The sequence below is a fragment of the Triturus cristatus genome, chromosome 8 (genome assembly GCF_964204655.1).
Source record: "Triturus cristatus chromosome 8, aTriCri1.1, whole genome shotgun sequence".
NCBI lineage: Eukaryota > Metazoa > Chordata > Amphibia > Caudata > Salamandridae > Triturus > Triturus cristatus.
The window spans coordinates 33957605-33975755 of record NC_140591.1 but is presented as its reverse complement, the minus strand read 5'-3'; positions in this window follow the sequence as shown (position 1 = coordinate 33975755).

Below are 18151 nucleotides of genomic sequence, written 5' to 3'. Positions count from 1 at the left end.
GCCTTTAAGGCTCGGTGGTCTGACCTTGAGGATGAAGATAGGGAACGGAAGCCCGCACAGAAACCACCCCAGAGTATTTTAGATCTCCCTGCTGCTATTCTGGCTAAGCTGAAGACAATTATCCCCCCTAAAAAGATTGACTGGAATATGTTAGCTTCATGTAAACAGAAAGTTGACGAGTCAGTGGCGGACTTCTTTACGCGCTTTGAGGAGACGTTTCATGATTTTAGTGGCCAGTCGCTTACTGATGATACGGGTCGCCATCTCTTTGCGGATAAATATGTAGCTAATCTGCTGCTGGCAGTTGCGGCCCGTTTAAAAGCGAGCGAGAGTTCTTGGTCTTCCGCAACCCCGACGGCCCTCCTGACTATCGCTCAGTATTATGAGCGTCAGGAGCAAGAAGCAAAGGGCCAGGAGGAAAAGAAATCGAAAGATCTAAAAACAAAGGTGATGTTGGCACAAGTATATGGCCCGCCCCGGCGGGGTGTTAATAGAGGTAGGGGAGGATCTTATGGTCCTCCCTCGGGCCGATCTGATTTGAATAGGAACCAATGTGTGTATTGTAAGCAATCGGGTCATTGGGCTAGGGACTGCCCGGTGTTGCATGCTTCGCGTCAGGGGCATACTCAGGGTGGCCCGCGAGGTAGAGGGGGTTTCTCGAACTTTAGAGGGAATTCTAACGAACAGGCTCGTTTTGACTCTGCTGGGCAGCACCGAGATAGATCAAATGTTTTCGATCGCCAGCATCAGTATCAAGTGTCGGGGATTGACCGATCGGGGTACCATGATTCTCAGCATGCATAGGAATGCGTTGGATGGGGGTTAGAATCAGTTGAGGTGCCGGTCGATCAGAAGGGTCCTTATGTATCGGCTGAGGTTTTGGGCTCTACTGATCAGTTCCTAGTGGATACAGGAGCGACACGTAGTGCGCTGTTTAAGCAATTGGTTCCGGGGGCTCCCCCATCCGGCTTAATGGTCACATCGGTAGGGTTTGATGGTACACTCTCCCGAAGCCCTCTTTCGCAGCCCCTCATGTTTAAGGTTGATTATTTTTCTGCACCCTGTCCGTTTCTGCTTGCCCCGTACACACCGGACAACATTATGGGCCTTGATATGTTAAAGCATTTTAGGGCTACGATCCGCTGCTCCCCTGCTGGTGTGCGGGTAATATTGAATGACAATTACCCCCGGTCTGAACGGATGTGTGCGATGTCAGAGGATGCGCTGTTAGCTACCCTCCCTCGTGCTTTGTGGGCAACGTCGGATACTGATGTGGGACAAATGGTGATTCCACCGGTCCACATTAGTGTCCAGGAGGGGGCGGTGTTACCACGCCTCCCACAGTACCGTATTTCCCAGGAGGGCGAGGAGGCTCTCATACAGATAGTGCAGGATTTGATTGCGGTAGGGGTAGTGGGGGGAAGTTCCCTACAACATCTGTAACAGTCCGATTCTTCCCATACTGAAAAAGGATACGGATGCCAGAGTTTATCGGTTTATAATTGATTTGAGAGAAGTAAACAAGATCGTGATACCTCAGTACCCAGTGGTTTCCGATATCACGACGTTGCTTACTTTGGTCCCGCCTACGGCGACTATGTTCTCAGTGATCGATTTGAAGAATGCCTTCTTTTCCATTCCCATTCACCCTGATAGCCGATATCTTTTCGGGTTTACATTAAATAATAGATCTTATCGTTTTTGTAGGATCCCCCAGGGCTACACAGAAAGCCCTAGCATTTACAGTCAGGCTTTGAAAAGACAATTGGATTCCTTTGTTCTGCTCGAGGGGGTCGCCCTCATTCAATATGTCGATGACATCTTGCTGGCGGCTGACACCCTGGAGTTGTGTGAGAAAAGTACGTTATCCTTACTTTCCTTTTTAGCATCCCACAATCATAAGGTATCTAGGAAGAAATTGCAATTCTGTAGACCAAAGGTGACTTATTTGGGTCACCTTTTGTCTAAGGAGGGGCGTGCACTCACACCGGATCGTATCCAAGTAATTTTGGACACACCGAGACCGTCCACGCAGAGGGATGTGCGTGCATTTTTGGGTCTTGTTTCTTTTTGTAGACAGTGGATATTGGGGTTTTCACATATAGCTAAGCCATTGTTAGCCCTCTTGACAAAGGACACGCCAATCCCAATCCCTTGGTCAGATGAGTGTGATACTGCTTTTCAGCAACTACGACAGGCCCTTTGTTCAGCACCAGTGTTAGGGACCCCTGATTATGCAAAACCCTTTTCGTTGTATGTGCATGAGAAAGATGGATGTGCATTATCAGTTTTAGTGCAGATGCACGGCGATAAGCAGCGCCCTTGTGCATATTTTTCGGCTGTACTTGATCCTGTCGCCCGAGCATTGCCAGGGTGTTTCCGCTCGGTTGCGGCGACAGCTGTGTCAATACGCCAAAGTGAGGGAATTGTGTTATCTCATAAGCTGTTGGTATTATTCCCCCATGCTGTCGATGCCCTGCTTAATCAGACGAAGACGCAGCATCTGACCAGTGCCCGCTTAACGGGATATGAGTTGACGCTTTTGGCTCCTCATATTACGTTGAAAAGGTGCGTAACGTTAAACCCGGCAACATTGTTGCCATACCCCGAAACCCAGCCTGAGGCGCGGAAAACACATGATTGTATTCTCGTGACTGAGGAACAAACAAAGGGTCGTATTGATCTCCAGGATACGCCCTTTCCAGATGTAGATGGAGAACTGTGGGTGGACGGATCATGCCTGAAGCTACCAGATGGTACGACTTCAGCAGCGTATGCAATTACCACATTATAAACGATAGTGGAGACAGCACGCATACCACAGAAATCAGCTCAAGCAGCGGAACTGATAGCATTAACACGAGCATGTGAGCTCAGTACAGGATTATGTGTGAATGTTTATACAGATAGCCGCTATGCCTTCGGAGTAGCGCATGACTTCGGCCTACTCTGGAAGGAGAGAGGGTTTTTAACGTCACATGGAGTACAGATAATGCATGGAGAGTTAGTTCACAATCTTTTAACTGCATTGACATACCCAAAGAAAATTGCCATCGTTAAGTGTAGCGCCCATAGGAAAGTAGTTGATAAAGTTGGAGAAGGGAATGCGTTAGCAGATCGAGTAGCACGGGAGACTGCGATGCAGCCCGGTGCTACTGCTATGTATGTAGTAAAGTCACAGGTGGAAAGATGGCATGATGCAAAGGAGGAAGTGCGAGAAATGCAGAGGACCGCTTCTGACAAGGAACGGGAACAATGGGCCAGCGAGGGAGAACTGGATGACGAGGGCTGCTGGAGAAATAAGCAGATGGATAGATGGAAATTACCCACGGCCTTTGTACAACCTGTGGTTCAGATGGCACATGGGCTAGCACATGTTGGAGCTTCCGCAATTGTGAAATTGCTACCCAAGTCTGGGAGCATCCAGAGATTGCTAGCACGGCAAAGAGGGTGGTGCAGACCTGTATGATCTGCTTGAGGTATAACCCAGGAAAGGGTACTCGAACTCCAGCAGGAGGATTCGTGACACCCACTGCACCCTTCGAGGTTTTGCAGATGGATTACATCCAGCTTGAGCGCTGTAATAATTTGAAGTATGTTCTAGTAGTGGTCTGCGCTTTCAGCAAATGGGTTGAAGCGTACCCTACGAAAGACAATACTGCAATGACTACTGCGAAGTTGCTGCTGAAAGAGTTCTTCCCTCGATATGGCGTCTGTAGACTTCTGTGGAGTGATAATGGGCCTCACTTTGTAGCGGATGTTATAAAGTACGTCTTGAAGGGCCTGGGCATCACCCAGAAGTTTCACGCGGTATTCCACCCTCAGTCTGCAGGACTAGTCGAGAAGTATAATGGTACACTGAAGCTCAAGATCGCTAAAATTCAAGCTTCGACGTCTTTGACTTGGCCAGATGCTCTACCGCTGGCGTTATTGTCAATTAGATCGGTACCACACTCTCGAACTGGCCTTACACCTTACGAGATTGTCTTTGGACGCCCAATGAATATTTGGGGTCCACCAAAACCCAAGGCTGTGTATGATGTACCTTGTGTGATGATGAATGATTATCTGGCGCAGTTAACGGATAACTTGGTTTCTATTCATCAACAGGTCCGAGAGGCGCTCCCTGATCGGTCTACCGGTGAAGGACATGGTCTCCGACCTGGTGACCACGTGATGGTGAAAATCTTTGACAGAACAAACAGCTTGGAACCGAGATGGGTGGGTCCTGAGCAGGTCCTCCTCGCAACGAGGACGGCTGTGCGAGTCTCCAACAGAAAGAATTGGATCCATTCCCTGCACTGTAGGAAGGTGCCGCCCGGATTGGTGGAACCTGCCGTGCTGACCGATCAACGAGAAATCCTGGCTGCAGAGACAGGCCGTGCTGCGGAGCCAAACGCCACTGAGGAGCTCTTTCCGGACCACGCGACTCCTGGAAGAAGGCGATATCATCTTCGACCAAGGAAGTGAGTTCTCCAGTACCGGGACATGCTGTCAGAACGGCCTTTGGGTTAGTGAAACGGAGAGCCGATGAGGCAAGGGGGGGGGATCAGCCCTGCATTAGTGTAGCGACACCCGTCTTGGCCCGCTGGTGAAGAAATCGACCGCTGCCCAAGGGGAAGAGTTCTGACAGACTTTTAGTTTCAGGAAGATATTGGGTTTTTATTTTTGACATGGAGAAAAAGAAAGTCCTTTGTGCATCAGGGTTCATGTTGACAGTAGCTATTGTTGGGATAACCACATGGTTTGTGGAGGATGTAACTCCCGCTCGGAAAATACTTGTGTTGACAACTCCGGTGCCTGAGGAGCACTACTTTTATACATTACCGTATCAAGAGTTGAAGCATCGACAATCTTACTTGAATAACACTTTCATCCAGATGCTGCATCATACCCACGTTGCTACGAACGCTACGAACTGTTGGATATGTGGGATGATGCCAGCCCATCAGAAGAAAGGAGGTACGCCATTCATACCACTTCCTTTCTCTCACAATGGCTCTTGTAGAGCATGGTACACTTTGCTTTTTGCCACTCGGAAACCGACAGTGGGACGATTGCTCTTCAGACTCAATAAAGAATGTCATCAGGATAAAAATGGGTATCCGCAAGCGAATGGGACAATTTGGGAGTGGGAAGAGTACCGACCAGACAATGAATCCATTCCCTACATCTTCACGAACACAAGAGACACTGTGGGGAAGGACAAATTTGTGATTCAAGTAGCACAAGCTCAAGCGGACCTGTGTGTCCAGAGTGTGGGTTTTATTCCTGTTGGTGTCAGTGATTGCATCACTGTCCTGAACATTGATGGATTGAATAATGGTACCTTTCTAGCGTCCCATAATACATACTTTGTGTGCGGAAATAAAGGTTATTACCGTCTGCCGGCTGGGTGGTCTGGGGTATGCTATGTATCATTTCTATTACCTCCTGTATTCCTAGCACCCGCATCTTATCATAAGGATCTGAAATTATTGAATAATGTGACTGTAAATAGGTATAAACGTACTTTATCAATTGATGATGTAGATCAGACTGATACCAGTCTGCAACAGTATATTGATTTTAACTTAGGACTGTTTTTCTTTGTTGGAGCTGCCCTGAACAGTAGGAAGATCCGAAGGTTAACAAGAGTGGTAGAAGCTGTGACAAATCAGACTGCTGCTGCTCTTGGGAATCTTACGGAGGAATTACAGATTACTAGAATTGTTGCATTGCAGAATCGTATGGTATTAGACGTTATGCTAGCTGACAGAGGAGGAGCATGTAAAATTATTGGAAGTAGCTGTTGTGTGTTTATCCCTGATCATACGCCATCAGTTTATAATGCCATCAATAAACTGCATAAGATTGCAGCTGAGATCCATACGGAAAACGGCACTTGGTCCTTTTCTGGATGGTTTTGGGCGTTAATTACTGCCTGGGGATGGAAGGTTCTAACTGGTCTCTGCATTATTGTAGCGGTTCTGTTTTCATGCTGTATCTGCGTTCAGTGTGGTCCTTTACTCTGCTCATTATGTGTATCATTTTGTATCCCCGATAAGAAAGCTATTGCCAATGTCACTCATCAGAAACGTTTAGCTAAGGAAGTAGGAGAGATGATGATAATTGATATATATGATGATTATTCTAACAAGCCGGATGTCTTCAGTAAATGCTGAAAGGGTCGTCTGTTGTAAATTGAAACAACGATGTGATTAAGCATTTACTAAAGACATTAATTCCCCTTTTATAGATCATGTTTTCTCTGTTATGTTGACCGAAGTTCGGACTCCATTTTGTACTGTCATGCTTCCACGTGTTCCCCACGAGAAGAGTCCAACCTCTGTGTTAGTTGCTCTTGCAATCTGCCTAGTAACAGTCTATAAATAGCTCCTTTGTCCATCTGGCACATGCCCAGACTTGACCACATCTGTTATCAGTTAGCCTTACTTGACCATGTTTTCGCGGGCTCAAGGAGTGCGTTAGCTCCGCCCACATATTGATTCAGTATCGAAAATGACCATAAATGGTAATGTTCTTCGGCCTCATGTTGTATCCACCCACTTATGAGCCCCTCTGTTGTGTATAAAAGGGGACCATGTACGAAGGTTCTTTGTGCTACTCTATGCAATACTGAAGAGTGTTGTGTGGATTGTAGGACCACCCTTAAGGGTTAATAAATGCTGTCTTTGTACTTTGCAGTTTCCGTGCCAACTTCCTTATAGATTCCATTACAGGAGAGCGAACCCTTGTGTCCTGCGGGCCTAGCTGGGGCCTGTATTCATCAATTGGCGCCCGTCACGTGGGGCTCATCGGCGACTCGGATGCTCGAAGGACTGGTCGCGACGACGGTGAGGAATTGAGCCGGGGACGTGATCACTGCCAGCGGCGCCTTAGCCCTGGCATCCCGAGGTTTTTCTTCCTTCCCTTCCGAGCTGACCGTCTGGGTGGCGCCGGTCCTCGACTGAGACCTCTTCTGTCGGTCTTGCCGTGAAAGCTGTTTGGGCGATTGTGGAGCTTGGCAGTTGGAATCTGGACTCTTGATTGGTAAGAACCGGTGTACGGTACTTGCTCTGAGTTTTTGAAGCCTGATCTGGCTATTTGAGTTTGATTTGTGATGACTAGTCATATTTTGTATTTGTCTTTGTGAATATATATGCGTTGCAACACATATAGGCAGGTAATGTGGAGAGATTTCTCCGGAGCTGTGTAACTTTGAACGGCGCAACGATTAAGTGCCATTTTTTTTATAATATTGCATATTTTGCATTATTTCTGAGCATGCCTGCTTTCAGCGCACTCCGTAAGTGGTGTTGCTGTTTCGGAAACCGGTTGAACCTCGAGGAATCTGCTCCAGCTCCCCCAGAGGGGACTCCTAATAGGGATATGTATGTGAAGCATGGTCTTTCTTCCATAATGTACAGCACAGTATGGAGGAAATATACAAAAAAAGATCCTGAGTTGCGATGGCCTTTGTATGGATCGTTTGATGTACGTAAGATTGAGTATGTGGAACAGTGTATGTGTAAGCGGCGTGCTCGTCAGGATATGTTTGAGTGTGTGCGGTTGTGGGTGAAGGAGGTGCGTGAGCGAGAGAAGCGTGAGAAAGCGCTGTTTGATAAAGAACAACGGAAGAATGATCATGTGCGAGCACAGGAAGCGAAGCGTCGGGAGGACAGAGAGCAGACGGACAGGCAAGAGAAGGAGCGTAGGCTACAAGTTTCGGGTCAATACGCTGTTCGGCAGCCACTTTATCCTGTCCTTAATAATCTTGATGATGATTTTTATTTACTAGATCGCTCTCCGCCCCCTTATGTTGGCGCATCTGCTCCGAGGCCACAAGATTCTGTCCCGGGTACGGGTAAGGTAGATACGCGGTCCATGCTATCGGCTGAGCAAATGGCTCAGCTTCGGCAAATTTCCTTCCGTGCACTTAACGGCAAGATATCCATAGAGGAATTACTCCATACTTGGGGGCCGTGGCAGGAGAGAGATAAATTGTATTTTCTGGGTCATTTTGCGGAGGAAGTGATTGATGCTTTCCGGAAACGTTCTGGTGTTTTTGAGCCCGACGAAGTATCATCGGATGCTAAAGCATTGCGTAATGGTGTTTTCTCTTTTTCTAAGGCTCCAGATATGGCTCGGCGGCTGTTCGCCTTGCGGGACGAGGTGCTGGTCTTTAAAGAGAAAGCGCGCCAGCGAGCAGGGGAGGAGAAGCAATCGGATTCGTGCACAACAGAGGGCCACTCATCCACCTCTCAATCAGATAAGAGCGATCTAGTGCATGCTAAGCCAATGCGAGAGGCGGCGCCTTTGTATGTTCCTCCTAAAGGAGCGGGGACTAGCTCGGACATTACCTCCGCCGATGCTAAGGGATATTTTGTGTATAATTGGGTTTACACTCCATGGCATAGGGCTGATGTTATGGCATTAAAGAATGCGCTGCCCGACCCCCGCAAGAATCCAGCGGCCTTCTATGAAGAAGTCGAGGGGGCCTTGAATTCTTGCGTTATAACTTTAGCAGATATAGATTTGTTCTTTGGCCTTATTCTACCACCGGATATGTGGCGATCTGTCCGAAAGGTAGATGATGTAGTTGCCTTTAAGGCCCGGTGGTCTGACCTTGAGGATGAGGATAGGGAGCGGAAGCCCGAGCAGAAACCGCCCCAGAATATTTTAGATCTCCCTGCTGCTATTGTGGCTAAGTTAAAGACAATTATCCCCCCTAAAAAGATTGACTGGAATATGTTAGCTGCATGTAAACAGAAAGTTGATGAGTCAGTTGCGGACTTCTTTACGCGCTTTGAGGAGACGTTTCACGACTTTAGTGGACAGTCGCTTACCGACGATACGGGACGCCACCTTTTCGCGGATAAATATGTGGCTAATCTGCTGCCGGCAGTTGCGGCCCGTTTAAAAGCGAGCGAGAGTTCTTGGTCCTCCGCTACACCGACGGCCCTCCTGACTATCGCCCAGTATTATGAGCGTCAGGAGCAAGAAGCAAAGGGCCAGGAGGAAAAGAAATCGAAAGATTTGAAAACAAAGGTGATGTTGGCACAAGTCTATGGCCCGCCCCGGCGGGGTAGTAATAGAGGTAGGGGAGGATCTTATGGTCCTCCCTCGGGCCGATCTGATTTAAATAGGAACCAATGTGCGTATTGTAAGCAATCGGGTCATTGGGCTAGGGACTGCCCGGTGTTGCGTGCATCGCGTCAGGGGCATACCTCTGGTGGCCCGCGAGGTAGAGGGGGTTTCTTGAACTTTCGAGGGAATTCTAACGAACAGGCTCGTTTTGACTCTGCTGGGCAGCACCGAGATAGATCAAATGTTTTTGATCGCCAGCATCAGTACCAAGCGTCGGGGATTGACCGGTCGGGGTACCATGACTCTCAGCATGCATAGGGATGCGTTGGATGGGGGTTAGAATCAGTTGAGGTGCCAGTCGATCAGAAGGGTCCTTATGTATCGGCTGAGGTTTTGGGCTCTACTGATCAGTTCCTAGTGGATACAGGAGCGACACGTAGTGCACTGTCTAAGCAATTGGTTCCGGGGGCTCCCCCATCCGGCTTAATGGTCACATCGGTAGGGTTTGACGGTACACTCTCCCGAAGCCCTCTTTCACAGCCCCTCATGTTTAAGGTTGATTCTTTTTCTGCACCCTGTCCGTTTCTGCTTGCCCCGTACACACCGGACAACATTATGGGTCTTGATATGTTAAAGCATTTTAGGGCTACGATCCGTTGCTCCCCTGCTGGTGTACGGGTAATATTGAATGACAATTACCCCCGATCAGAACGAATGTGTACGATGTCAGAGGATGTGCTGTTAGCTACCCTCCCTCGTGCTTTGTGGGCAACTTCGGATACTGATGTAGGACAAATGGTGATTCCACCGGTCCACATTAGCGTCCAGGAGGGGGCGGTGTTACCACGCCTCCCACAGTACCGTATTTCCCAGGAGGGCGAGGAGGCTCTCATACAGATAGTGCAGGATTTGATGGCGGTAGGGGTAGTGGAGGAAGTCCCCTACAACATTTGTAACAGTCCGATCCTTCCCATACTGAAAAAGGATACGGATGCCAGAGTTTATCGGTTTATAATTGATTTGAGAGAAGTGAACAAGATCGTGATACCTCAGTACCCAGTGGTTTCCGATATCACGACGTTGCTTACCTTGGTTCCGCCTACGGCGACCATGTTCTCAGTGATTGATTTGAAGAATGCTTTCTTTTCCATTCCCATTCACCCTGATAGCCGATATCTTTTTGGGTTTACATTGAATAATAGATCTTATCGTTTCTGTAGGATTCCCCAGGGCTACACAGAAAGCCCTAGCATTTACAGTCAGGCTTTGAAACGACAATTGGATTCCTTTGCTCTGCTCGAGGGTGTCGCCCTCATTCAATATGTCGATGACATCTTGCTGGCGGCTGACACCCTGGAGTTGTGTGAGAAAAGTACGTTATCCTTACTTTCCTTTTTAGCATCCCACAATCATAAGGTATCTAGGAAGAAATTGCAATTCTGTAGACCAAAGGTGACTTATTTGGGTCACCTTTTGTCTAAGGAGGGACGTGCACTCACACCGGATCGTATCCAAGTAATTCTGGATACACCGAGACCGTCCACACAGAAGGATGTGCGTGCATTTCTGGGTCTTGTTTCTTTTTGCAGACAGTGGATATTGGGGTTTTCGCACATAGCTAAGCCATTGTTAGCCCTCTTGACAAAGGACACGCCTATCCCAATCCCTTGGTCAGATGAGTGTGATACTGCTTTTCAGCAACTACGACAGGCCCTTTGTTCAGCACCAGTGTTAGGGACCCCTGATTATGCAAAACCCTTTTCGTTGTATGTGCATGAGAAAGATGGATGTGCATTGTCAGTTTTAGTGCAGATGCACGGCGATAAGCAGCGCCCTTGTGCATATTTTTCGGCTGTACTTGATCCTGTCGCCCGAGCATTACCGGGGTGTTTTCGCTCGGTTGCGGCGACAGCTGTGTCAATACGCCAAAGTGAGGGAATTGTGTTATCTCATAAGTTGTTGGTATTAGTCCCCCATGCTGTCGATGCCCTACTCAATCAAACGAAGACGCAGCATTTGACCAGCGCCCGTTTAACAGGATATGAGTTGACACTTTTGGCTCCTCATATTACGTTAAAAAGGTGCGTAACGTTAAACCCGGCAACATTGTTGCCATACCCCGAAACCCAGCCTGAGGCGCGGAAAGCGCATGATTGTATTCTCGTGACTGAGGAACAAACAAAGGGTCGTATTGATCTCCAGGATACGCCCTTTCCAGATGTAGATGGAGAACTGTGGGTGGATGGATCATGCCTGAAGCTACCAGATGGTACGACTTCAGCAGCATATGCAATTACCACATTACAAACGATAGTGGAGACAGCACGCATACCACAGAAATCAGCTCAAGCAGCGGAACTGATAGCATTAACACGAGCATGTGAGCTCAGTATAGGACTATGTGTGAATGTTTATACAGATAGCCGCTATGCTTTCGGAGTAGCGCACGATTTCGGCCTACTCTGGAAGGAGAGAGGGTTTTTAACGTCACATGGAGTACAGATAATGCATGGAGAGTTAGTTCACAATCTTTTAACCGCATTGACATACCCAAAGAAAATTGCTATCGTTAAGTGTAGCGCCCATAGGAAAGTAGTTGACAAAGTTGGAGAAGGGAATGCGTTGGCAGATCGAGTAGCACGGGAAACTGCGATGCAGCCCGGTACTACTGCCGTGTATGTAGTGAAGTCACAGGTGGAAAGATGGCATGATGCGAAGGAGGAAGTGCGAGAAATGCAAAGGACCGCTTCTGACAAAGAGCGGGAACAATGGGCTACTGAGGGAGAATTGGATGATGAGGGTTGCTGGAGAAATAAGCAGATGGATAGATGGAAATTACCCACGGCTTTTGTACAGCCTATGGTTCAGATGGCACATGGGCTAGCACATGTTGGAGCTTCCGCAATTGTGAAATTGCTTACCCAAGTCTGGGAGCATCCAGAGATTGCTAGCACAGCGAAGAGGGTGGTGCAGACCTGTATGATCTGCCTGAGGTATAACCCAGGAAAGGGTACTCGAACTCCAGCAGGAGGATTTGTGACACCTACTGCGCCCTTCGAGGTCTTGCAGATGGATTACATCCAGCTTGAGCGCTGTAATAATCTGAAGTATGTTCTAGTAGTGATCTGCGCTTTCAGCAAATGGGTTGAAGCGTACCCCACGAAAGACAATACTGCAATGACTACTGCGAAGATGCTGCTGAAAGAGTTCTTCCCTCGATATGGCGTCTGTAGACTTCTGTGGAGTGATAACGGCCCTCACTTTGTAGCGGATGTTATAAAGTATGTCCTGAAGGGCCTAGGCATCACTCAGAAGTTCCACGCCGTGTTTCACCCTCAGTCTGCAGGCCTAGTTGAGAAGTATAATGGTACACTGAAGCTTAAGATCGCTAAAATTCAAGCTTCAACGTCTTTGACTTGGCCAGACGCTCTGCCACTGGCGTTATTGTCAATTAGATCGGTACCACACTCTCGAACTGGCCTTACACCTTACGAAATTGTTTTTGGACGCCCAATGAATATTTGGGGTCCACCAAAACCTAAGGCTGTGTATGATGTACCTTGTGTAATGATGAACGATTATCTGGCACAGTTAACGGATAACTTGGTTTCTATTCATCAACAGGTCCGAGAGGCGCTCCCTGATCGGTCTACCGGTGAAGGACATGGTCTCCGGCCTGGTGACCATGTCATGGTGAAAGTTTTCGACAGGACGAACAGCTTGGAACCGAGATGGGTGGGCCCTGAGCAGGTCCTCCTCGCAACGAGGACGGCTCTGCGAGTCTCCAATCGAAAGAATTGGATCCACTCTCTGCACTGTAGGAAGGTGCCGCCCGGATTGGTGGAACCTGCCGTGCTGACCGATCAACGAGAAATTTTGGCTGCAGAGACAGGCCGTGCTGCGGAGCCAAACGCCACTGAGGAGCTCTTTCCGGACCACGCGACTCCTGGAGGAAGGCGATATCATCTTCGACCAAGGAAGTGAGTTTTTCAGTACCGGGACATACTGTCAGAACGGCCCTTGGGTTAGTGAAACGGAGAGCCGATGAGGCAAGGGGGGGGGATCAGCCCTGCATTAGTGTAGCGACACCCGTCTTGGCCCGCTGGTGAAGAAATCAACCGCTGCCCAAGGGGAAGAGTTCTGACAGACTTTTAGTTTCAGGAAGATATTGGTTTTATTCTTTATTTTTGTTTTGATATGGAGAAAAAGAAAATCCTTTGTGCGTTAGGGTTCATGTTGACAGTAGCCATTGTTGGGATAACCACATGGTTCGTGGAGGATGTAGCTCCCGCTCGGAAAATTCTTGTGTTGACAACTCCGGTGCCTGAGGAGCACTACTTTTATACATTACCGTATCAAGAGTTGAAGCATCGACAATCTTACTTGAATAACACTTTCATCCAGATGCTGCATCATACCCACGTTGCTACAAATGCTACGAACTGTTGGATATGTGGGATGATGCCAGCCCATCAGAAGAAAGGAGGAACGCCATTTATACCACTTCCTTTCTCTCATAATGGCTCTTGTAGAGCATGGTATACCTTGCTTTTTGCTACTCGGAAACCAACAGTGGGACGATTGCTCTTCAGACTCAATAAAGAATGCCATCAAGACAAAAATGGGTATCCACAAGCGAATGGGACAATTTGGGAGTGAGAAGAGTACCGACCAGACAATGAATCCATTCCCTACATCTTTATGAACACAAGAGACACTGTGGGAAAGGACAAGTTTGTAATTCAAGTAGCACAAGCTCAAGCGGACCTGTGTGTCCAGAGTGTGGGTTTTATTCCAGTTGGTGTTAGTGATTGCATTACTGTTTTGAATATTGATGGGTTGAACAATAGTACCTTCTTGGCCTCCCATAATACGTATTTTGTGTGTGGAAATAAAGGTTACTACCGTCTGCCGGCTGGGTGGTCTGGGGTATGCTATGTATCATTTCTATTACCTCCTGTATTCCTAGCACCCGCATCTTATCATAAGGATCTGAAATTATTGAATAATGTGACTGTAAATAGGTATAAACGTACTTTATCAATTGATGATGTAGATCAGACTGATACCAGTCTGCAACAGTATATTGATTTTAACTTAGGACTGTTTTTCTTTGTTGGAGCTGCCCTGAACAGTAGGAAGATCCGAAGGTTAACAAGAGTGGTAGAAGCTGTGACAAATCAGACTGCTGCTGCTCTTGGGAATCTTACGGAGGAATTACAGATTACTAGAATTGTTGCATTGCAGAATCGTATGGTATTAGACGTTATGCTAGCTGACAGAGGAGGAGCATGTAAAATTATTGGAAGTAGCTGTTGTGTGTTTATCCCTGATCATACGCCATCAGTTTATAATGCCATCAATAAACTGCATAAGATTGCAGCTGAGATCCATACGGAAAACGGCACTTGGTCCTTTTCTGGATGGTTTTGGGCGTTAATTACTGCCTGGGGATGGAAGGTTCTAACTGGTCTCTGCATTATTGTAGCGGTTCTGTTTTCATGCTGTATCTGCGTTCAGTGTGGTCCTTTACTCTGCTCATTATGTGTATCATTTTGTATCCCCGATAAGAAAGCTATTGCCAATGTCACTTATCAGAAACGTTTAGCTAAGGAAGTAGGAGAGATGATGATAATTGATATATATGATGATTATTCTAACAAGCCGGATGTCTTCAGTAAATGCTGAAAGGGTCGTCTGTTGTAAATTGAAACAACGATGTGATTAAGCATTTACTAAAGACATTAATTCCCCTTTTATAGATCATGTTTTCTCTGTTATGTTGACCGAAGTTCGGACTCCATTTTGTACTGTCATGCTTCCACGTGTTCCCCACGAGAAGAGTCCAACCTCTGTGTTAGTTGCTCTTGCAATCTGCCTAGTAACAGTCTATAAATAGCTCCTTTGTCCATCTGGCACATGCCCAGACTTGACCACATCTGTTATCAGTTAGCCTTACTTGACCATGTTTTCGCGGGCTCAAGGAGTGCGTTAGCTCCGCCCACATATTGATTCAGTATCGAAAATGACCATAAATGGTAATGTTCTTCGGCCTCATGTTGTATCCACCCACTTATGAGCCCCTCTGTTGTGTATAAAAGGGGACCATGTACGAAGGTTCTTTGTGCTACTCTATGCAATACTGAAGAGTGTTGTGTGGATTGTAGGACCACCCTTAAGGGTTAATAAATGCTGTCTTTGTACTTTGCAGTTTCCGTGCCAACTTCCTTATAGATTCCATTACAGGAGAGCGAACCCTTGTGTCCTGCGGGCCTAGCTGGGGCCTGTATTCATCATCAGTGCCTGTGTATTAGTCCCTCCCAGCCCTCATGTATCTCTCTCAGTCCCCGTGTATTAGTCCCTCCCAGCCCTCATGTATCTCTCTCAGTGCCTGTGTATTAGTCCCTCCCAGCCCTCATGTATCTCTCTCAGTCCCCGTGTATTAGTCCCTCCCAGCCCTCATGTATCTCTCTCTAATCCCCATGTAAAAAGTCCCTCCCAGACCTCATGTATCTCTCTCAGTCCCCGTGTATAAGTCCCTCCCAGCCCTCATGTATCTCTCTCAGTCCCCGTGTATTAGTCCTTCCCAGCACTCATGTATCTCTCTCAGTCCCCTTGTATTAGTCCCTCCTAGCCCTCATGTATCTCTCTCAGTCCCTGTGTATTAGTCCCTCCCAGCCCTCATATATTTCTCTCAGTCCCTGTGTATTAGTTCCTCCCAGCCCTCATGTATCTCTCTCAGTGGCTGTGTATTAGTCCCTCCCAGCCCTCCTGTATCTCTCTCAGTCCCCGTGTATTTGTCCCTCCCAACCCTAATGTATCTCTCTCAGTCCCAGTGTATTAGTCCCTCCCAGCCCGCATGTATCTCTATCAGTGCCTGTGTATTAGTCCCTCCCAGCCCTCATGTATCTCTCTCAGTCCCCATGTATTAGTCCCTCCCAGCCCTCATGTATCTCTCTCAGTCCCTGTGTATTAGTCCCGCCCAGCCCTCATGTATCTCTCTCAGTCCCCATGTATTAGTCCCTTCTAGCCCTCATGTATCTCTCTCAGTCCCCGTGTATTAGTCCCTCCCCGTCCTCATGTATCTCTCTCAGTCCCCATGTATTAGCCCCTCCCAACCCTCATGTATCTCTCTCAGTCCCCATGTATTAGTCTCTCCCAGCCCTCATGTATCTCGCTCAGTCCCCGTGTATTAGTCCCTCCCAGCCCTCATGTATCTCTCTCAGTCCCTATGTATTAGTCCCTCCCAGCCCTCCTGTATCTCTCTCAGTCCCCGTGTATTAGTCCCTCCCAACCTTCATGTATCTCTCGCAGTCCCAGTGTATTAGTCCCTCCCAGCCCTCATGTATCTCTCTCAGTGCCTGTGTATTAGTCCCTCCCAGCCTTCATGTATCTCTCTCAGTCCCCATGTATTAGTCCCTCCCAGCCCTCATGTATCTCTCTCAGTCCCCGTGTATTAGTCCCTTCTAGCCCTCATGTATCTCTCTCAGTCCCCGTGTATTAGTCCCTCCCGCCCTCATGTATCTCTCTCAGTCCCCATGTATTAGCCCCTCCCAACCTTCATGTATCTCTCTCAGTCCCCATGTATTAGTCCCTCCCAGCCCTCATGTATCTCGCTCAGTCCCCGTGTATTAGTCCCTCCCAGACCTCATGTATCTCTCTCAGTCACTATGTATTAGTCCCCCCCAGCCCTCATGTATCTCTCCCAGTCCCCGTGTATTAGTCCCTCCCAACTCTCATGTATCTTTCTCAGTCCCAGTGTATTAGTCCCTCCCAGCCCTCATGTATCTCTCTCAGTGCCTGTGCATTAGTCCCTCCCAGCCCTCATGTATCTCTCTCATTCCCCTTGTATTAGTCCCTCCCAGGCCTCCTGTATCTCTCTCAGTCCCCGTGTATTAGTCCCTCCCAACTCTCATGTATCTCTCTCAGTCCCCATGTATTAGTCCCTCCCAGCCCTCATGTATCTCTCTCAGTCCCTGTGTAGTAGTACCTCCCAACCCTCATGTATATCTCTCAGTCCCAGTGTATTAGTCCCTCCCAGCCCTCATGTATCTCTCTCAGTGCCTGTGTATTAGTCCCTCCCAGCCCTCATGTATCTCTCTCAGTCCCCATGTATTAGTCCCTCCCAGCCCTCATGTATCTCTCTCAGTCCCCGTGTATTAGTCCCTTCTAGCCCTCATGTATCTCTCTCAGTCCCCGTGTGTTAGTCCCTCCCAGGCCTCATGTATCTCTCTCAGTCTCCGTGTATTAGTCCCTCCCAGCCCTCATGTATCCCTCTTAGGCCCCGTGTATTAGTCCCTCCCAGCCCTCATATATCTCTCTCAGTCCCTGTGTATTAGTCCCTCCCAGCCCTCATGTATCTCTCTCAGTCCCCGTGTATTAGTCCCTCCCAGCCCTCATGTATCTCTCTCAGTCCCCGTGTATAAGTTCCTCCCAGCCCTTATGTATCTCTCTCAGTCCCCGTGTATCAGTCGCTCCCAGCCCTCATGTATCTCTCTCAGTCCCTGTGTATTAGTCCCTCCCAGCCCCCATGTATCTCTCGCAGTCCCTGTGTATTAGTCCTCCCAGCCCTCATGTATATCTCTCAGTCCCCGTGTATTAGTCCCTCCCAGCCCTCATGTATCTCTCTCAGTCCCCGTGTATTTGTCCCTCCCAGCCCTCAAGCATCTCTCTCAGTGCCCGTGTATTAGTCCCTCCCAGCCCTCATGAATGTCTCTCAGTCCCCATGTATCAGTCCCTCCCAGCCCTCATGTATCGCTCTCAGTCCCCGTGTATTAGTCCCTCCCAGCCCTCTTGTATCTCTCTCAGTCCCCGTGTATTAGTCCCTCCCAGTCCTCATGTATCTCTCTCAGTCCCCGTGTATTAGTCCCTCCCAGCCCTCATTTATCTCTCTCAGTCCCCGTGTATTAGTCCCTTCCAGCCCTCATGTTTCTCTCCCAGTCCCCGTGTATTAGTACTTCCCAGCCCTCATGTATCTCTCTCAGTCCTCGTGTATTAGTACCTCCCAGCCCTCATATAGCTCTCTCAGTCCCCATGTATTAGTGCCTCCCAGCCCTCATGTATCTCTCTCAGTCTTCATGTA